This window comes from Chenopodium album, chromosome 26 (assembly GCF_948465745.1).
Source record: "Chenopodium album chromosome 26, dcCheAlbu1.1, whole genome shotgun sequence".
In the NCBI taxonomy this organism is placed as follows: domain Eukaryota; kingdom Viridiplantae; phylum Streptophyta; class Magnoliopsida; order Caryophyllales; family Amaranthaceae; genus Chenopodium; species Chenopodium album.
Window position 1 is genome coordinate 27,742,722 of NC_137859.1, and position 23,457 is coordinate 27,766,178.

The window sequence follows — 23,457 nt, forward strand, 5'->3', positions numbered from 1 at the left end:
TTAACAACTAGTTATTGTATTTCATTAAACCTCATGTATCTGCATGCTAGTTTGTGCTCAATGATCAATGTTCTTTTTTTTTTGTTTGTTGATGATGTAATGTTAAATTTTCCTGGGATATGTTAAACAATTTAAGTATTACCAATATGTCTTTGGAGCTTTAATTTAGTGTTAAGAGTAATATTGCGTGTTAAGTTAGTACTAGCTTTATTTTGCACAAAATTGAGGCACAGATCTCGGACTTTAGTGGTTAGTATGTGGCTAATTTTACATAAATTATAATCTCAATAAAGTCATACCAACTCAATACCGGCTTGGCCGCTTGCCTTGCTTCGCAATTGTTATAAACGCCATAATGTATATCCCTAAAATAAAGATCGATGATCAATTCAAAATATATAAATAAATAAATAAAGATCGGTGATAAAACGTACATGTACATTATACATCACCTGAGAGTGAGGAGTACCTCACATGGTTAGAGCTCTCCTCCCGATTCTAGGATCGATTATCATCACCTGCCCTTACGGCTCTCTAAACACCAAAGAGGAAGAAGGAAAAAAAAAAAAATGTACAGCACCGTCTAATTGGTTTGGGCTGCCTAAGCAATATTTGCTTGATGACTGATGAGCAATTCATTTATCCTAGCCCATTAACCATTTTTCCATCCATAATAGTTTTTTTTAGCCTTTTTATCCTTTCTAAACGGCCCAATTTCTTTATTTTGGCCCATCATCCTAAATCAACCCAGTAAAACACTATTGGGGCTCAATAACTCCATAAGGACTAATGATTACAGGTCATTTAAGTTCCAAACGGATACAAATTGCTAATGAATAGTTAAAAATGATGTTCGTTTTTAAAGTCATAAAGTCATAGCCTAGCAGATATATGATTATATAATAATCATATTTATTTTTAATAAATGATCATTTTTATAACATATTCACTTTTTAGTATTACATATTTATTTTATTTGTTTTACATGTTCATTTTTTCCATGTTTTCTTAAACTAAATGTTCATTTTATAGGACATGGAGTTGATTTGGGCGGGTCGCGAATATATTATCTAGATTATTTGATTTGGCCCGCGCGTTTGGGCCTTTCCTTGTTGCAGCTATAATAGCTACATTAGTATCTAGCCAAGACCCTAAATAAAGACAAAGCCCAAATGTGCCAGATTAAACCCAACTGAGTGGCCCATCAGGCCATCACTAATCTCTGGTGCTAAGAAGCAATTTAAAATGATAAAGTTGGCAACTCAATAGGAAAACATGGCCACATGGGAGTTGCTAAGCAAGATAAAGAGGTGCTTAACTTACTCCCTCCGTCCCCTTTTGATGGTCCCTTATGGGCAAATTTTAGTCCCAAAATGTTCACCCCATTTGCCTTTCCCAACAACCAATAATATTAAATTTTTACCAAATTTCCCTCCAATTTGCAACAATATTTGTACAAATTTAAAAATCCCATACATATTTTGTTTTCCCATGTACTTTTATTACTTTCTCTCTCTACTTTTTTGCCAACCCATGATGAGTGACATTTATGTCACTCTTAGGGAGTATTTTAGTGTTCTTTTTACGCTTTCTTTCTCATGTTTTCCCTTTTATTCTCTTATTTTCTTGCATTTAAAGTTTGTAGTCCATTTTATGTTTTCTTGCTTTTTAGGGGTATTTTCGACTTTTTCGTTTTACTTGCTTTTCCCTCTCTTATTGTAGGAATAGTTCGAGGCTCGAAATCTTATTTGGAAGGACCTCCAAGTGTTTTGGATGCTCGAGAAGCGGCCTCATGTCTTTCGGTGGGCTAGAGTTCAAGGCAAGGAGCAAGCTTCCACCCATGCCTAGCGCTCTCGTGCATCACCATCATCACCTGCCATAGTGTTGAGAGTACAAGAGTGAAGGATTTTGGGCTGTCATGTTCATCACCATCGTACGAGCATGATGCATGAGAGCACACTCGAGAGCACCAGCAGCCATGCCCCTTTGGCTCGAGGGATCACTTGCTTCAGCACTAGAGGGGTGCGTGCGTGCACACCCTCCTGTGCGTGCAGACCCCTCTGTGCGCGCGCACGGGAGCTGCTGCGCGCACGCACCACTTCCTCCGTCCCTCTTTGTTTTATTTGTTATTTAAACCCCTTTTCTTTTCCTTTTAAGGGGTGTGACGTTTTTCTTTGTACTAGACTTATTTTTCCCCAATTGTAGATAGAGAAACACTCTTAGTTTACCTTGGGTAGAGAGAGAAAGTGTGGATTTCTCCATTGATGAGCTTGGATTTTGAGGAAGGAATCTGATTAACCTTTGTAGATCTTCAACTTCAATTAATGAGCAATTTCTTACTGTTTCTCTTTACCTTTGCATTTTGTTTTGCTTGGTTACTTTGATTTCTTTTTCTTTGCTTTTTAATCATGTTGATGCTTATTGATTTGATAATTGATAATGTTTTCAACATGATTCGTGAGTAGTCTTCTAGCCAAGGGTGTGGGGATGGTGTAGTTGCTATTTGTTCATGCTTATGATATTGGGATTGACTTGTTTGTGATTAAACCTTTGTATGCTTGATATTCTTTAATCTTCTTGCAAGTGCACATTGTTGGTTGATTAAAGGTGAATCTTTGCTAACATGAAACGGAAGTTGACTTAGTTTAGGTTCATTACTATCGATTGTTCTTGATTGCACCTCCTAGTATATGGTTCTAGTGTGGAAACATAGAGGCTATGTTAGGAGAAACCGATTAACTCCGGAAGGAGATTGGATTGGATTTAGTTTCGATATTCATGTATGCTTAGTTCACTCTCAATTTGCTTTCATGTTATTGCATACTCAAATAGCATCTTCATCTACCCATTCCCCTTGGTGTTTAGTCACATTGATCTTTAATCCTTTTCACTCTTAGTTTGATCTCTTAGTTATTCTTACCTCTTGTCCTGAGATAGCTTAAGTCTTAAGTAGTGAATGCGGTGTTTGTGCATGTCTCCTTGTGGTTCGACCCCTCTATTTGCCCTATACTCGTATTAGGTTGGTAGAGTGTTATAAATTGTATTTGATCTAGGTGTAGACGTATAACGACGCGATTATTCCCTTGCCAAATTGGCGCCGTTGCCGGGAAGACGGCTTCCATTGCTTTATTTGAGACTATCTCATTTCTTGTTTGTTAGTATTTGCCACTATTTGTTACTTGTCAGTGCTTACGTTCTCCTTAGCTTTGTTGTATGAACAGAGGGCGAACCCGCTCAAGGTCTTTGATCCCCATTGATCCGGAGCTAGAGAGGTCTTTGTACTTACTTCGAAGAGAAGCGAGAGCGAGGAGTAGAAATTCTCACACCCCGACAAAAGAAGGAGTAGGAGAATTGGAAGATACTCCACCATCTTCACCCTCAAGTGAAGACTTAGATAGCCCTAATTCACCATCAAGTCCGGGAATCAACCCCTTTTCAATCTTTAAGTCCGAAAGTGAAGAAGGTTCTAAAATGGGAGAGAATATACCTTTGAGTCGTCTTGGGGCTCCCAAAGCCTTTAGAGCACAAAGTGGGATCCTAACTCCTACCACTCAAGCCAACAATTTTGAAATCAAGCCCAATTTGATTGCTTTGATAGAGAGGAAACAATTCTCGGGTGGAAAATTTGAGAGCCCTCATGAGCATTTGAAAGAATTTGAGAAATATTGTGACACAATCAAAGCCAATGGAGTGACTCAAGAGTATATCCGCCTTAAGATGTTTCCATTTTCTTTAATTGGGAGAGGTCTAGAATGGCTAGAGAAGGAGGTGCCCCCTAACTCTCTCACAACTTGGGACCAAGTAACTATGGCTTTCTTGAGGAGATTTTACAACCATAGGAAGACCGCCGAGGCTCGGTCTTTGATTCAAGGTTTTCGCCAAAAGAGTGGTGAGACTCTAAGTGCGGCATGGGACCGATACAAAGAGCTTCAACGTCAATGCCCACACCATGGGATACCCAAGTATCAACTCATTCACACTTTTTATGGAGGTCTCACACCTCAAGGGAGAACAAGCTTAGACGCCGCGGCTGGCGGTCCGATCATGAACAAAGGAGAGGATGAAGTGGAGTGCATCATAGAGGAGGCTGCAAAGCATTATGATTATTGGTATGGAGGATAAAGGGAGGCTACTTCTAGTAAGGGTGTCTATGCATTGGAGCAAGCCAACGCAATCAACAACCTTTCTACCCAAATCTCCAAGATGGCCAAGCAAATGGATGAATTGATGAAAGAAAGGTCCAACCCTCATGGTAATACCTCCCCTTTAACCAAGGGAGGCAATGGTATGACCACTTCTTCCCCCTCTTCTTATAATTAAATGCCTCAAGGATGCATGTTTTGCTCAAATTGTGAAACCTATGATCACTGTGCAAAAATCGGTCCAGACCGTATTTTGGACCTGAACCGGACTGGACCTGGATCAGCCCGGACCGGACCTGCTGATTCCGGGCCGGTCTTCGGTCCAAGAAAATTTTGGATTCTGGGTTTCAGGTCCGGTCCGGTCTAGACCCGGAAAATTCAGGTCTGGACCTGAAACCCGGATTTTAATAATAATTGGGGGAATTTTCTATTAGTCACTGACTTACCCATTTCCGTACCCTAACATTTTCAAACTAAAAAAACTTCTCTCCTAGTCTTTACTCTCCAGAGCAGCCACCCTCACACAAACTCTATTTTTTCCGACGAGTTTGAGCATCATCGATTCACCGTGTGCCGCCGCTTCTTCTTCATCGGACTTTGGAAGCTATGTCTCGAATCGTTGCTTTTCGAACCTCCTTGTCCGACTTCTACTATGTTCAATTACTCACTATAAATGGATAATTTCATTATTAAGGTTTTGAATTATCTTCGCTTGCTGCCAAGACTTCAGTTGATGAAGTATCAAATAGTTATCATCTTTGTAATAAAATATAGTAGATCTAAGAATATAATTAAATAATAAGCTTGCTTTTCTACAAAATGCAGAAAGATTAGCACCAGGCCTTATTTATATGTTTTTTTTTTGATTGGTTTAATTATATGATTGGGCACTAGTAGTTGGTTTTATTTTAAATTGTACTGATTAAACTTAATAAGTGTGTTATTGGTGTTGTAGTTTTAGCTTAATAAGCCTTCTTAATAGGCTTTTGTATAATTACTTCGTATATGAATTCAAGGGTAAAAACAACGAAATTGCTGAAACAGGTCTAACAGGTCTAAAACTGGACCAGACCTGAATTTTCAGGTCCGGTCCTCAGTCCCCAAAATGTCTAAATACCGGTCTTCAGGTCCAAGGGGTCCCGGTCCGGTCCGGTCCGGTTCTGGACCTGTGCACAACCCTAATCATGATACCTCTCATTATGTGTATGCTTGTGAAGTTCAACCCCCTCCCTATGAACATGATGATAATGTGGAAGATGTCAATGCTATGAATTTTGCTCCTAGAATGGAAAATGTAGGGAACTTGAGGCCAAACTCCAATCAAATGGGGAATTGGAATCAAGGTGGAAACCGTGGTTGGAACCAAAGTGGTGGTGGTTATGGTAACCAATACCATGGTGGGGGAGGCCTTTCCAATTTCAATGGAAGAGGCTACTCTAACCAAAGGGGGTATGGTTATCAAAACCAACAACCCAACTCCCGATAACATGACCATCAAAATCAAAATTTTGGTGATCAAGGTAACATGGGAAACAATCGACAAAGTAATGTTCCCAACCAAGGCACTGGAGGCAATAGGGGCCAAAATGTTTCTAACTATGCCCAAACCAATAGGCCTCCGGGTTTCCATCAATCCCAACTTCCTCCACCTCAACAACCTCTTCAAATTGAGGCCCCTCCAAATGATCCCGTGATGGCTAAGCTAGATGCCATCATGAAAATGCATGAGGAGGAAAAGAAGAGAAATTAGGAGGATAAAAAGCGAGCCAATGCTCATATGAAAATGCTTGAAACCCAAATTTCTCAACTTGCTTCTAATTCCTCTTCTTCTTCTTCTTCTTATTCTACTATCCCTAGTCAAGGAGTCAACCCAAAACCTTTGTATGCCGTGACAACAAGGAGTGGGAAGGTAGTAGGGAGTGACCCCTTAGTTGAGGAGGAACCCCAAGATGAAGTAGAGTTAGAGAGAGGGGGTGAGAGAACCAAAGAGCCTTCTAATGTTGAGAAGGAGAAGGATGTTGAGGTGCAAAAGGAGAAAGAAACCACCCCCTTGCCCCTAAATCTCCAACCTAGAGAGGAGAGATTACCTTTTCCCCAAAGATTTGTGAGAGGTAAGCTTGATGCTCAATTTGGGAAGTTTTTGGATGTGATTAAGAATTTGCATGTTTCCCTTCCTTTTGTTTATGCCATGAAACAAATGCCCCATTACTCTAAGTTTTTAAAAGATCTATTGAGTGGGAGAAGGGAGTGTGAAACGGTGAGCTTGACCGCCAATTGTAGTGCAATCCTTTCCAACAAACTTCCCGCCAAGTTGAAGGATCCGGGTAGTTTTTCTATCCCTTGTTCTATTAATGGCATTGAATTTGACAAAGCTTTGTGTGATTTAGGAGCAAGTGTGAGTCTCATGCCCTACTCCGTCTACCAAAAGCTTAGTGTAGGAACCCTTTCCCCCACTAACATTACTCTCCAACTGGCGGACCGTTCCATTATGTTCCCCATGGATAAGGTTGAGGACATTACCCTTAGGGTAGGAAAGTTCACATTCCCCGTGGTTTTTTATGTGCTAGAGATGGATGAGGATGAGAGGATTCCTATAATCTTGGGTAGGCCGTTTCTAGCTACTTCTAGAGCCATCATTGATGTGAAGGAAGGTAAAATATCTTTGAAAATTGACAATGATTCAATTGAGTTTGATTTGAATAATGTCATGCAACAACCCTCCTCAAGTGATGAATGTTTTAGAATAGATATTCTAGATACCATGCTTAATGAATTTTCTCGTTCCCACTTGCATGCTACTAACAATCCTCTTGAAAGCGTATTTTTGAATGATTCCAAGATAAGTGCTCACAAGGACGACATGTAATTTTATGAGGATTTGCTAGAGGAGAGCAAGAGCGAGTGCACGGATGAGAGCATGGAGGAAGAGGCTTTTCACACCCATGATCTCTTTCAAGTTGAGGAAAGAGAGGAGAGCACCAATGGTAAGGGAGCACCAAAGGTAGACTTGAAACCTCTACCTTTGGGCTTGAGGTATGTATTTCTTGGTTCTAATGAGTCTTTCCCCATAATTGTTAATTCCAACCTAACGGAGGAGCAAACCTCCCTCTTGATCAATGTTTTGAAAAAACACAAGAAAGCTTTAGGTTATACCATTGATGACATCAAAGGTATAAGTCCATCTTTATGCATGCACAAAATTGATCTAGAGGGAGATGCCAAACCCGTTAGGCAAAGGCAAAGGAAGCTTAACCCTTCCATGCAAGAGGTTGTGCGGAAGGAAGTGGCTAAGCTTCTTGATGCGGGAATTATATACCCAATTGCTCATAGTGATTGGGTATCTCCCGTGCAAGTTGTGCCTAAGAAAAGGGGAATGACGGTAGTGAAAAATGATCATGATCAACTAGTTCCCACTAGGCTTGTAACCGGTTGGCGCATGTGCATTGACTATCGCCAACTTAACACAAGTACATGCAAAGATCATTTTCCATTACCGTTCATTGATCAAATGTTGGAGAGGCTTACAAAGCATTCCTTCTATTGTTTCCTTGATGGGTATTCGGGATTTTTTCAAATCCCGATTGACCTTAAGGATCAAGAAAAGACGACTTTCACATGTCCCTATGGTACTAATGCGTATCGTAGGATGCCTTTCGGGCTTTGTAATGCTCCTGCAACATTCCAACGTTGCATGATGTCTATTTTCAGTGATATGATTGAGGATGAGATAGAGGTCTTTATGGATGACTTCTCCGTTGGAGGAGCCACCTATGAAGATTGTAAATCTATTTTATCTCGTTGCTTGGAAAGATGTGAGAGGGCTAACCTCGTGTTGAATTGGGAAAAGTGCCATTTTATGGTAGAAAATGGGATTGTTCTTGGGCACAAAATTTCCCATGCTGGCATTGAGGTTGATAGAGCCAAGGTAGAGGTCATTGAGAAACTTCCTGGTGTCTCACAAGTGATCTTTGAGAAGACGGTTGCTAGGACGAGGAAGGATTGGTCCTCTAAACTCATTGATTCTTTATGGGCTTATAGGACCGCCTTTAAGACGCCAATTGGGACAACCCCTTACAAGCTTGTATATGGAAAAAATTGTCATTTGCCCGTGGAGATGGAGCATCGTGCTCATTGGGCGATCAAGCAAATCAAATTGGATCTCCATAGTGCGGGGGAGCAAAGGCTTTTGGAGTTGCATGAGCTAGAGGAGTTGAGGTTGAGTGCCTATGAGAATGCAAGTATGTATAAGGCAAGATCAAAAGCGTGGCACGACGCCCAAATCATCAAGAAAGATTTTGTCAAAGGGCAAAAGGTGCTCCTCTTTAACTCGAGGTTGAAGCTCTTCCCGGGCAAGCTCCGATCAAGATGGAGTGGGCCATACATTGTTACGGAGGTGTTTCCGTATGGTGCATAAGAAATTTTCCAAGATGGCCACTCTCCTTTCAAAGTCAACGACCACCGTCTCAAGCCTTATTTTGAAGGGTCCCCAAGTGATCAACCAATTTCAGTTACTCTAATTGATGTGCATCGTCAATTCCACCCTCCAAAATCATCTCGAAGAACGTCGAACTAACGACGATAAACAAAAGCGCTACCCGGGAGGCAACCCGGCTTTCTAACTCTTTTCTTTGTTATTTTATTTTACTTTATTTGTTTGTTTGGTTTTTGTTTTATTTTTTCTAGTTTTAGTTTATTTAATTTGTTTATTTCCATTTTATTTTATTTGTCTCGGTCTCACCCTCGGGTTTGTTTGTGTGTAGGTTCGATTTCGAGGTCCGAGGCGGAATCCCGAGCCAAGCTATTTTATTTTCATTTTATTTTATTTTATTTTATTTTATGTTATTTTTTATGCGTGTATTTGTTTTGTTCTTTGCTACCTTGCTGCCCTCCTAACTTGCACCCCACCCTCCCTTATCCTCCACCACACTTCCCTATCCCCCCTATCCCCCCTCTCACCCCAAACTCCCTCTCTTCTCACCTGCCTGGACTGTGCGCACGCACAGCCTAGCGTGCTGCACTGCTGCTACGCCTCACGCCTCACAGCCCAGCACCCATAGCCTGGCTGCTGTGCGTGCGCACACAACCTGCGCACGCACAGCCTTCACCGATCCTCCCCTTTATTTTTTTTTTGCTTCTCTTCTATCATTCCTCCTATCCCCTTATTTCCCCTCCTTCTCTCTCCCCGACTTTCCCTTTCACTTTCTCCTCCAATTTTTCCTTTCTTTTCTCTTTCTTTCTTGCGAATTGCAGCACAAATAACCAGAAAATTTCGCAATTTTACTCCACAAATACTGCAGTTTTTCGATCAAAAAAAAAAAAAATTTCGACTTTGGGGTTTTGAAATTCGAATTTGGGGATTTGAATTTTGGTCTTGAAGCTTGCAAATTGGTGTTCTATTTGGTTAATTTCATTCTTTCATTCCAATTTCAAGTGCTTTCAAGCATCATTAAGGTATGATTTCAATGGACTTTTGCCTTTAATTTGTTCTTAGTTGCTTCATTATTCCAATTGCAAATTTTTATGTTGCTTCTATGAACATGGCACTAGTTCTTTGTACTAAAACCTTATTTCATTCATGTTGGGATTACCTTTGTGCTTGCAAATTCATTAGCAATTCTCTATTTTTATTTGGTTAGGATTTCTTATAATTCTTGTGCACTTGTATTTGAACCAAATTCATGGTGAATTGTTATTGCTTTGGTGTGATTATCTTTGTGCTTGAAATTTCATTGGCGATTCTCTATTTTTATTTGGTGAGGATTTATTGTCATTCTTGTGCAGTTGTTTGTGAACCAAATTCATGGTGAATTGCTATTGCTTTGGGGTACTTAATTTTAAGCTTGAATTTCATTAGCAATTATCCATTTTTAATTGGTGGTGATTTCTTGCATATTTTGTGCACTTGTTTGTGTGTCAATTTCATGGCAAATTGCTTATACTTGGCTCTTATTCTTGTAGATGGATCCTTTACGTCGTAAGAAAAGGGTTAGTGTAGACACCTAAAAATGTCTCCCCAAAACCAAACCCGATGATGAATAACCTTTCACCGCCATTATTGGTCGGGTTGAGTATTAAATCTTTGGAGTGCTTAAATCCATGTTCATTCCCAATACATTTTATAAACCAATCCAATTCATAGCCCATTTTCCCAAACCATAACTTATTTTCCTCATTTTGTGCCTTTAACCCAAAATAATTCATTTCGTGTCCATTAAAATCATTCATTTCGTGTCCTTTTTATAAAAATGTTTGGACCAGTTTATTTTGGTCCATAATTTGGGTCCAATGATTAAATATTTGGATGGGGTTTGAAAACATCTTTCCAACTATATATTATAAGCCCAAATCCGAGTTATAACGAATAAGTTATGGCCAAAATACTAAACTGATCAGTCTAAATCGAACCTAAGCCCACCTTACCTACGACCCAATGATCATGTGGAGGGTCCAAAGGATTTAATCCCACTCCTAATCCAATTAGGATTAATTGGAAGCTTCTATAAGTTTCTAAAATATGTTAATTATCCTTTTTGAAAAGATAAGATTAAAGAGTTTGAAATTGAATAAAACTTTTCTTTTTGAAAATCCTAATTCTATTCGAATTGAAAGACGTTCAAAGATAGTCAGAAATTATTTTCTTGCCTCACTGTTTTTATCTAATTCTTAGATGGTTGGATAGCTATTGAAATTATCTTTCCAATGATATATTATAATAATAATTCCGAGCTATAACGAAAAAGATATAAAAGAAATACGAAACTCTATCCAAAACTGACACCGTCCTACTATTTCGGCCATATCTTTTATTCTACAAAATATTTTAGTCTGATTCTAATTGGGTTAGAAAGTAGACTTCAAGTGCTTTCCAACGATATCTTATTCATGTTATTTCGATTTCTGGATCAAAAGATATGATAAAAACGAAAACCGCAAAAAGTGCTGTCTATCGCAAGAGTTTTATCCGATTCGAATTCTTATCTTTTCTTGATTCGACCCCTCTTTTTTCCCTATAAATAGAGGTCATATCTCCCCTTTTTCAATCATCAACAAGCTTGATTATCAAATCATTCTCTTTTCCTCTCTTCTACACCAAAAATCATCCTCTCTCCCTACACCAAAAATATTCTCTCCTCTCTCTCTTGCTCTAGCCTAAACTCTAGCCACCCTATTCTCTCATTTTATATCCCTTAAGCACTCTAAGGAGTCCATATTTAACCCGAGGTTCCGTCCTTAAACCAAGGCGTGAAATTTATAATTAACTGAGGGTTTGGACCAAATCAACTCTACCTTTTATTTAATTTAATTTCCATTTGATTTATATTTATTGAAGTTACTAACAATTTATTCATGATGTAGCAATTTAAAGGAACGCGCGGAGTGTGAGTAATTATTTTAATTACTTATTATTATTTTTATATTGCTAATATCATGATTATTATTATTATTATTATTATTATTATTATTATTTAATTTGACTAACGCTATTATTGTTGAATTGCTTCCAATATTAATATTTATTCTATATTTATTGATCACCATATTGCATGTTTAAAGGGAATATGTAATTGAATATAACGCCTAATAAGATAATTTGGACAACCGGTTTAGGTTCCTTTAATCTTGTTGTTTAATCAAGTGGTCACGATATTATAGAATTATATGTTGCATTAATATTCAACCAATTTAGCATAATAATAGTTTGGAGCAAATTGAATATTTGTTTGCATGCCTTTGAGATCACGGGAATACTTTTCACTATTAGAATCGAGTAGAGACCAATACGGGCGACTGTGACTCCATGACTCACTTCGTACCATCATCCCCGATCCTCCTTTCGTGGTTCCGAACCATATCGAGTTAGTAATCTCATGGATTATGAATAGGGTGTAACCTTCACGGGTCAATCGTTGTTGCCTTCGTTGTCCCTTAATCGTGGTTGCCTTAAATGATCCGTGAACGGTTTACAAGTTCCTTAAAAACTTGTTGGCGGCTCCCTACTTTCTTTGTCCCTAATCGTTGTCCCTTATCGTAATGTCAATTCCCACTTCCTATGAGTGCCAAGTATATTCACAACATGCTTTTACGTAGGTGCATTTCGAACGACGCCTACAATTTGGCGACCCCACTAGGGAGGATTCTTGGTTATTTATCGATTTGAGTGATCGGTATTTAATTGAGATGAGTGGATGAGACTTGAAAGATTCTTGAATTGTACTCCTGCGATTTAATTGGCATTGTCACATATGCATATGCATATTAGGTTACTTATTTTTCCACAATAGTACGTGTTCTACGTACGTGGCTAGCCCGGGGGATTTAAGCTCTATCAACCCAAAAACGTTCATGACAATAAGGGTTCATCCGAGTTTTTAAATCCACCCAAACCCTGGAGTCGAGTTCGATTTCATCACGAACTCGCGGAGCCGCCCGTTAGCATACACCCTCAAGGGAGGCTGCCTTGCTGACCGTCCAAACTCTTAACCATGGTACCCTTTGACACCCAAATAAGCTTGACCATAGTGGAACATAGATCTTGACTTTAGGTTGCGAACTCCATTGCATCATTCGTGACAATGTGCTTATGTGTGCATATTTTTATTTATTTATTTTTTCTTTCTCTTTTTTTTTTTCTTATCTAACCCTCCTTTTTTTAAGAGTCGAGTCATAGTATTTTTTTTAATTTTGAGTCAACCCGGATTTTTATTCCCGTATCCTGCATAAGAGTCAACTTGTTTTGGTCATAGCCGGAGTTCTAGAAAGAGTTACGTGTCGTAACACCTATGGATCTGTAGCCCTGAGTTTTATATTTTATTTGGCGTTGGTTTTGCCACAATCAAAGTCACAGAACAAAAGTTATAACCGATATACTACAGCCTGTCCAGTTTAGGTGTCTTTTTATTAGTGTGCAACCTGTTATTTTTATTTTTTCTTTTCGTGTCAAGCTAGTCTTAGCCAAGTCCTTTAATCCGTGTCAACTCGTATAACATAGGATTATAGATTTTTATTTATTTATTTATACCCATGAGTCCTAACTCTTCTAGAATTCCACTTGTCTTCCTAGTTTCTTGTGATTATTGTGCTAACCTTTGTCTTTGGTTATGCTTGATCTTATTTACAACTAACGATTGCCAATGGACCGTTTTCACCTAATAAATAGCATAAACATTAAAATTGGACAAAATTAATCAATTTAGTTTGTCTTTTAGTCTTTCGTGCTATTTGGTCCTTTGTTTTTCATAACGTCGTCATATCTAGCCATGCGATCATACCACGAGTCTTATAAATTCACCTAATCATACATGTTGAGTCGTTGCACACACTTTGTCTTCGAGTAATGCACCATATTGTTTATGATCGTATACTAGGACCATGCATGCGTCATTTTCCGTCATAATAGGAATGAGTAGTATTTCACTTTGGTTTTGAAAATTCTTTCATACACTCTTCCTTTCCAATCCGAGTATTGAGTCAATGCATTAAGTGAGCTCATATATAGTACTCGAGTTCAAGAATTATTAGGCAAGAGTTGGAAGAATAAGGGGAACGTCATTCCTTCCTTCTTTTCTTCTAATCAAAGCATCAGCAATAACAAATTTCTTGTCCCTCTTGGCGGTAACAAGTAATTCATAAGCATCCATGAAGACGAAGCACAAGACAAGTTTTCCATACAAGATTTCATACTTTTTTTCTTCTTTTGTTTCAACCCTTTCCCCTAATGAGTCTGGCATAGGTTCCCTTTATCCATGTGTACTGTCTATGTGTCATGTTTCTTACCTTTTCCATCAATGAGCATTTCTTTCCTTTGCTTGATCATGTCATTCAGCAAAAAAAAAAAAAAAATGCCGAACTAAACACAAGGTACACCAATGATTTGAGGCACCTTTGCAACCCTGTCATTCCCCTTAAACCATTTCAATCACATATCCATTTATTCATCAACCACTTTGAGCCTCGTCTAACGTTTGGCCTCATTTATTCAACCCGCATTCACCTAACCATGGGATGGGAAGGTGTGCAATTTGTGTAACATCCAAAAAGCAAGTTCAAATTTTATTTAAAAAAAAAGCAAAGAAAAAAAAACAGTGTCTAAAGGCAAGTGTTCCAATGTCTTTGATATGAACACGTCTCGAATTGCGTCTCTCATCGAGTGCTTGGTACCGTGCCTGAGAAACATGAATGCTAAGTGAGTGATGGACCGCATGATCCGGGATTGCCTACATTGATTCAAAAGAACGAAAAAAAAATCAAAGCAAAAAAAAAAAAATGTGAAAAATAAAACTTGCGAATTTAAAATTTTCAAATACACAATTGCATATCTTGGGGGGCTTCTCTCGGGCTTGAACCTTTTACTCCTTTCTTCCTTAAACCATCAGCCTAACCGCATTACAACCCTTGAAAGACCTCTTTGAGGTGTACATATACTTGTGCAAAGTTCGGTTAGAGCTACGTTCGGCCTGATTCCTAATGGATACGTAGACCTCACATTGAGGTGCAGCCACATTCATATTCATATCCATGCATGATTGAGTCAAAGAATATCCTATGCTTACTCCTACCCATTTAGAGCTAGACTTGGGGGCTTGAACCCACATCACTTAGCTTACCCAGCCTAACGAGAGTCATCATCTCGACTCTTCTCACATTTATTTCCATCACCACAACCTTTGCAGCCAACCTTAGTATCACTTTCACACACTTCATTCACACATACATAGCCATATCATCTTTCCCTTACGAACCCTTTATCATGAAATCTTGTTTTCCTACCGCGCATGCTTCATCATCTTTCAAGATAACATTCATTAGAAGAAACATTGTATACTTGCCTAGCTTCTTGACCTGAGCAATATTCATTGTTTCACGCATCGCATAATGTGCTGAGCAACATTTATATATCAAAGATCTGTAATCATGCAAAGCATATCGTGCTTAGCTCCTTGACCTAAGCAACATTCATTATGCAATACACATCGATCACTTCATCTATATACGTGCTTAGTTTCCAGACCTAAGCGACATTCGAGATCATTTCTATACACCATATATGATGCTTAACTCCATGACCTAAGTTAATTCATCTATCGTGTCACATGATGTAATTGTCCTTAGCCTCCTGGCCTAAGAACATGTATCATGCATACATTATCTTCAAGACGAGCAGTTCAATCTGACAAGAAGAAAATCCATGCGATTCATTTCTCTTTGCTCAACGAGGAAGTTTTAAACTTCTTTTCCTTTTTTCGTATTTTTCTTTTGGGGAAGTTCAAAAACTTTTTCAAAATTTTCTCATCTAGGGAAGTTCGAAAATAAAACTTTTTTCCATGTCTTTCTTTTTCGGGAGAAAGTCGGTACCCTCTTCTCATGACAAAAATGACGGAAAATTTTTTCTTTTGCATCTTCGTTTGCTTGTGTTTGCTCATACACTCAAATCATACATATACACACACACACAATCACAAGTCATACACATGTCATGTCAAGTTGTGTCAAGTCAAACTTGGTCAAGTCCGGGGACAAGCGGACCATCTACAGCCCACGTTCGGGGACAAGCGGACCATATACAGCCCACGTTCGGGGACAAGCGAACCAACTACAGCCCACGTTCGGGGACAAGCGGACCATCTACAGCCCACATCCGGGGACAAGCGGACCATATACAACCCACATCCGGGGACAAGCGGACCATTTACAGCCCACATCCGGGGACAAGCGGACCATTAACAGCCCACCTCCGGGGACAAGCGAACCAACTACAGCCCACGTCCGGGAAAAAGCGGACCAACTACAGCCCACGTCCGAGGACAAGCGAACCTTTTACAGCCCACGTCCGAGGACAAGCGAACCTTTTACAGCCCACGTTCGGGGACAAGCGAACCAACTACAGCCCACGTTCGGGGACAATCGAACCTTCATCATTTTAGTGATCATCTCCCAAGCAAAGGCGATTCACGGCGCAAGGTTCTCGATACACAGAGAATTGCAATTTCATCATCAGACAAGTTTTTCCTCAAGCATGGAAAATTGTCATCTATCGACTTTCCTCAAGCATGGAAAGTATCTCAACCGGTGGGTTTCTTCAATCATAGAAAGCTACCAAACATCATCTGTCGACTTTCCTCAAGCATTGAAAGTATCATCTGGTGGATTCCTTCAAGCATAGGAAGATACCAAGCATCATTTGTCACCGATACACTGGTGTCAGATATGCATTCTATCCCTTTACTCTTTTATTTGTGGAACTAACATTCTTCTGCAGGTATTGGCGTATACAGAGTGATTTAGGATCGCAGAACGTCTTAAATCATTTTCCGTCCCTATCGAATACTTTGGCTATCGTTTTCGAAACTGTCGTTTCTACAAACTCAGTCAAAGTGGGGGCTTCTGTAGACACCTAAAAATGTCTCCCCAAAACCAAACCCGATGATGAATAACCTTTCACCGCCATTATTGGCCTGGTTGAGTATTTAATCTTTGGAGTGCTTAAATCCATGTTCATTCCCAATACATTTCATAAACCAATCCAATTCATAGCCCATTTTTCCAAACCATTACTTATTTTCCTCATTTCGTGCCTTTAACCCAAAATAATTCATTTCGTGTCCATTAAAATCATTCATTTCGTGTCCTTTTTATAAAAACGTTTAGACCAGTTTACTTTGGTCCATAATTTGGGTCCAATGATTAAATATTTGGATGGGGTTTGAAAAGATCTTTCCAACGATATATTATAAGCCCAAATCCGAGTTATAACGAATAAGTTATGGCCAAAATACTAAACTGAGTCTAAATCGAACCTAAGCCCACCTTACCTACGACCCAATGATCATGTGGAGGGTCCAAAGGATTTAATCCCACTCCTAATCCAATTAGGATTAATTGGAAGCTTCTATAAGTTTCTAAAATATGTTAATTATCCTTTTTGAAAAGATAAGATTAAAGAGTTTGAAATTGAATAAAACTTTTCTTTTTGAAAATCCTAATTCTATTCGAATTGAAAGACGTTCAAAGATAGTCAGAAATTATTTTCGTGCCTCACTGTTTTTATCTAATTCTTAGATGGTTGGATAGCTATTGAAATTATCTTTCCAATGATATATTATAATAATAATTCCGAGCTATAACGAAAAAGATATAAAAGAAATACGAAACTCTATCCAAAACTGACACCGTCCTACTATTTCGGCCATATCTTTTATTCTACAAAATATTTTAGTCTGATTCTAATTGGGTTAGAAAGTAGACTTCAAGTGCTTTCCAACGATATCTTATTCATGTTATTTCGATTTCTGGATCAAAAGATATGATAAAAACGAAAACCGCAAAAAGTGCTGTCTATCGCAAGAGTTTTATCCGATTCGAATTCTTATCTTTTCTTGATTCGACCCCTCTTTTTTCCCTATAAATAGAGGTCATATCTCCCCTTTTTCAATCATCAACAAGCTTGATTATCAAATCATTCTCTTTTCCTCTCTTCTACACCAAAAATCATCTTCTCTCCCTACACCAAAAATATTCTCTCCTCTCTCTCTTGCTCTAGCCTAAACTCTAGCCACCCTATTCTCTCATTTTATATCCCTTAAGCACTCTAAGGAGTCCATATTTAACCCGAGGTTCCGTCCTTAAACCAAAGCGTGAAAGGTATAATTAACTGAGGGTTTGGACCAAATCAACTCTACCTTTTATTTAATTTAATTTCCATTTGAATTATATTTATTGAAGTTACTAACAATTTATTAATGATGTAGCAATTTAAAGGAACGCGCGGAGTGTGAGTAATTATTTTAATTACTTATTATTATTTTTATATTGCTAATATCATGATTATTATTATTATTATTATTATTATTATTATTTAATTTGACTAACGCTATTATTGTTGAATTGCTTCCAATATTAATATTTATTCTATATTTATTGATCACCATATTGCATGTTTAAAGGGAATATGTAATTGAATATAACGCCTAATAAGATAATTTGGACAACCGGTTTAGGTTCCTTTAATCTTGTTGTTTAATCAAGTGGTCACGATATTATAGAATTATATGTTGCATTAATATTCAACCAATTTAGCATAATAATAGTTTGGAGCAAATTGAATATTTGTTTGCATGCCTTTGAGATCACGGGAATACTTTTCACTATAAGAATCGAGTAGAGGCCAATACGGGCGACTGTGACTCCATGACTCACTTCGTACCATCATCCCCGATCCTCCTTTCGTGGTTCCGAACCATATCGAGTTAGTAATCTCATGGATTATGAATGGGGTGTAACCTTCACGGTTCAATCGTTGTTGCCTTCGTTGTTTCTTAATCGTGGTTGCCTTAAATGATCCGTGAACGGTTTACAAGTTCCTTAAAAACTTGTTGGCGGCTCCCTACTTTCCTTGTCCCTAATTGTTGTCCCTTATCGTAATGTCAATTCCCACTTCCTATGAGTGCCAAGCATATTCACAACATGCTTTTACGTACGCACTTCGAACGACGCCTACAGCTAGGCCAAGCACTAGTGAATCCCGACATGTTGTTCCTCCTCCTCCCGAAGTTGTTGAGACTTACGGGATCGAATTTTCAAAGGAACTTCATTGGGTGAGGTTCATTCAACTCTCAAAGAGAAAGCTCAAGTCTACAAGATTCTATCATCGTGAAACAACTACGATGCTTGGTATTGACCGAAATGTCCGACTTCTTGCACGAAATTTGGGCCTTTTGGACTTCTTGGACCTTAATGCTCCTACGTATGCTCGTTTGATTTTGAGTTCCTTTCATCTCTCGCGGTGGTACGGGAGGATGATGAAGATAATGATGGTTCGAGGGTCTTGACATTTCAACTCTTCAATTGTGACCATCGAATTTCAAAATCTCAACTTGGTGCTTTCTTTCAATTTCTTACCTCCGCAAATGAAGATCATTTTGTTTACCCGGCAAATGTCAAGATGAGCGATTCTTATCAATATGATGAGCAAAAGTGGTGGTGTAGCATCACCAAGGAGGATTACTATGAGGTACAAACTTCCAAGGCTGCTTCCATTGTTCATCCGGCCATGCTCTACTTCAATCGCATCCTCACTTATGCTCTTTGTTCCAAGGACTCTTTGGGTGCCATTTCTCGTGAAGAGTTGTGTTGGCTATGGATGGCTAGCCATGACCAAGGAGAGCTTGAATTGGTAGACTTCACTCAACATTTGATAAACCGTTTTCTTGATATTAGAGATGGTGTTACGCTCTCGGGAAGCATTCGAATCGGGGGCATGATCTCAATTCTTGCCATGGGCCTTGAGGATTCTTACAAGACATTGATTGGTAATCTTTCACCTATTGTGGACCCAAAGGAAAAATCTCCCTTGCACTCCCTCAACATCTATGCACTTGTCAATCAAAAGTTTCTTAGGCGAACAACAAGGCCCGATCTTTTCATTTGGAAGGTCAATCGGGTTGCGGATTGGTGCTTGATTCCAATTAAGGAGACCACCCAAAGGACAAAGAAGAAGAACAATACTATTATTTGGTGGCCCCCGAAGTGTGGCATTGATCCTTCTCTTCGGCGGAGGACTAATCGACCGCGGCCAACTCCGATGATGCCCCTTTGTCGAATTTCCAAGCCTTGCCCCCGATTAGTCGGGGAGGTACATATATCCCTTCCTCTACTTCTTATTCTTCTTCTTCAATTGAGTTAGCTACTTTGCATGCTAAGTTGGATTCTATTGTCAATATTTTGTCTTTTATGCCTGTGGGTCACCTATCTCCTATGCCTTTGGGGGAAGACTTTGTTCTTGGCTATGACTATTATGCTCGCCAAGTGTATGATTTGCATGTTAGGAGGGGAGAGATTGAACCATACCTCAACTACCCTTATCTCCCGGTCCAACAAGGAACTATCCATCAATGGGAACCCTTTGACCCTTCCATAGGTCCTCGGCCTTGTTACCCTTATTGGGAAGGCCCCCATGTTCCCCCTAGTGCTATTGTGGGCACTTCCCCGGCCACTTATGACTATAGGAAGCCCGGCCGTTGTGACTACACTTATGACCCTGCGAATCCTTTACCTTTTCCTGACCCCGAGACATTTGGTAGGTGGGGTTTGTCGGGACCGCCAATCTTAGATGATTGGTCTCATTTTTTCGAGGTGGATAAGGCCAGGAGGTTGGGTAGATTGAAGGGTAAGGCTCCCGTAGAGGTGGGCGATTTGTTTAGCTCTAATCATGCCATTTTGGAGACCGGTGAGGGGAGTACCCATTCTACCTCTTACCATAATGCCGAGTGATCCCATCTTGGCTACCCCCCTCTTGGTTGTTTCTTTGGTGTTGTTTTTATGCATTTCGTGTTTGGTCTTGAGTGGGGGGTAGTTCCTTTGAGGCTTAGGGGTATAATTTTTAGGTGTTGTGCGCTTTACTTGCCCCCTTTGCTTCTATGGTTCACTCTTGGTCTCTGTTCTTTATCAGTGTTGATGGTTGTTGTTTCATGCTTCTCTGTTGGTCTGCGCCGTTGATGTCGGATTCTTGTTGATGATTATCTGTTGATGCTTTATCTCGTTGGTTGTTTCACTTGATCATTGCTCTATTGCTTTGTGATGATTCTATGGTTCAGATTCACTCATGCTACCTGATTCTCGTGATTTCCATTCCCTAGAATAGTTTCTCTTTCTTTACTTTCATTTGTTCTATTTTCTTTTTCTTTTCTTTCTTTATCTTTGAAGTTACTAACCTTCTTTTGTGTATAGTTTCCCTTTTTCCGTCCTTTTCTTTTTTTTTTACTTGCTAGGTCTTTTCTTTGGAGCGTGTGTCCCAATGCATTTGATTCGCGAAGTTTTGATCCACTTTAGCTCGCATTTGGCTATACAACATTGCTTGTAGGGATTGTATTTGTTTGAAAGGTTATATTGGCTCTTTTGTGGGTCTTGCATCAACCTTCATCTGGTAATATCTTTTCTTGCTTTCTCTCCTAGCAATGCCTTATTGGACTTATTTTGGTACATTTAACTTCTCCTTCCCCTTTCCCTTGGATTCTTTGTGGTTGATTGGATGTATTGCCATATCATGCTTGGGGTGAGGATCTCTTAGGTCATGTTGATTTATCTATTGGTTCAATTTGCAATGTCTTTGGGTATATGCGTTTCCTTTCTTTTGAAAAATACAAAAAGATTTCCGTTTGAATCAAGGCAATTAGTTGTTGTGTCTTTGTTTTAACTTGGTTGGACATTATATCTTGTGGATTTGCTTACTCTTGAATGCCTTCCTTCCTAAGTGGTTATTGTGTGCACAGTTTGAGAATGTCATTGGTTGACTCTAGGATATTACATGCTAAGGTAGCTGGGTTAAGAACTTTTAGGGCGCCATGAAGCCTTAGTTCACGGGTATGTGGTAAGATGGTGTTGCTCTCTATAGTGGATTTGGCACCCTTGGTTGGCATTTGCTTAGTTATAATCCCTTGTGAGGTAACATTATTCTAGCCTTCATCACTTTGTTGAGTGGCACATTTGGATCCTTAGCTATGCATGTCTTGATCCTTGTTTTGATTTATAGCTCCCAAGATCGTGACCGAAGCACTCTAGGGGAGGAAAAGGGCACTTCTTTCTCATTTTTCTTTATTTTCTTTTTGTTTTGTTACAAATTTGATTTTCTATTTTGCATTAACCTTCTTGCTAACCAATTTGAGCCTTATGTTTCCCGCTCTTGGTTAAACCACTTTACAAACCTAGTGGCCTATGTTAACCAACCCTTATAGTTAGTGAAGCATTGGCATGGGAGGTTTGAGTATTGAGAATGTTGATCATAAACAAGAAGCACTTTGTGATTTGGTTAGAGTTGAGCTTGTGATGAATGATGCAATTCATGAAAATCAAATGAAGTTTCAAGAAAAAGCCGTCCAAAATTTGAAAAAGACAAGGACAAGAAAAAGGAAAAAAAAAAAAAACCAAAATATGAAAAGAACCTAAAACAACAAAAATAAATTTCGATGGTTTCATTTTCTTCCTTAGTTTAAGCATTGGAGACAATGCTTTGTTCAAGCTTTAGGGGAATATTGTGTGTTTGTGTTGAATAAGCTTGGGGGAATGGCATTAGTGGTATTTTTGCTTGATATTTAGTGAATTCTTGAGTTATTTTTGAGTGTCGGCCGCACTTTTTGCTTCACTTAGGAAATATCACCAAATTTCAAATTTTTACCCCGCCTTAACCCTTAGCCTTACGTTACAACCAATAAAATGACCCTTAGACTCTAGTGGGTTAGGTCAAAAGAACGGTGGAGGGAGATAGACTTCAAACCTATGGAAAGAGTGTGCATAGTTGAGATGTCGGGATTACCTTCTCAAAGTTTTTCATTTCTTTATATTTTTCCGATTCCTTCGTGGAATAGCTTAAGGGTTGATTTGAAGCTAGTGGAGAGAACGTGGCCTGTTTGGTTGGGGCTAGGGTGGATTGAGTCCTAAGTAGTTCTCTATGCTGAGCATGTGTTATGTTTCAATCAACCATTGACATCTTGGAACGTGCATACAATTGTCCATTTAGAAAGGTTTGCATTCATTAGTACTTGTCCCTATCTCCTGTCCATACATGAGCTTGTGTTTTGCTTTCCCTTTTCATGTTTCTTTTCCTTTTTCCATTTGTTGTCTTGCCTTGGTTTTTGTCGAGAGTTGTGGGGTAAGCTCTTAGGAAACCCTCACGAGACCTCACTCGTCCTCATAGGCAACTTTGGGGTTTTAAGGGCTTGTTGTAGCTAAAAACAACCGTGATTCCTACGACAGTGAGTTAGTGTACATTCTTTCCCTTTGTTTCTTTTTAGTCTCTTTTGCTTTCAATAATTCCATCTTGTTCTCTTTTGCCTTAGCTTTGCTCGAGGACGAGCAAAGGTTTAGCTTGGGGGAATTTGATGACTGACATTTATGTCACTCTTAGGGAGTATTTTAGAGTTCTTTTTACGCTTTCTTTCTCATCTTTTTCCCTTTTATTCTCTTATTTTCTTGCATTTAAAGTTTGTAGTCCATTTTATGTTTTCTTGCATTTTAGGGGTATTTTCGTCTTTTTCATTTTACTTGCTTTTCCCTCTCTTATTGTAGGAATAGTTCGAGGCTTGGAATGTTATTTGGAAGGACCTCCAAGTGTTTTGGATGCTCGAGAAGCGGCCTCTAGTCTTTCGGTGGGCTAGAGTTCAAGGCAAGGAGAAAGCTTCCACCCATGCCTAGCGCTCTCGTGCATCACCATCATCACCTGCCATAGTGTTGAGAGCGCAAGAGTGAAGGATTTTGGGCTGTCATGTTCATCACCATCGTACGAGCATGATGCATGAGAGCGCACTCGAGAGCACCAGCAGCCATG

The 23,457-nt window shown here is 39.2% G+C and overlaps 1 non-coding gene across 1 annotated transcript; it reads right to left on the minus strand.

Moving 5' to 3' along the window:
- Positions 1–3,850: 3,850 nt before the first annotated feature.
- LOC145618745 (small nucleolar RNA R71) lies at positions 3,851–3,956 on the minus strand. Its single transcript, XR_014108002.1, has one exon. It is a non-coding gene; the product is annotated as a small nucleolar RNA R71 (small nucleolar RNA).
- Positions 3,957–23,457: the final 19,501 nt, after the last annotated feature.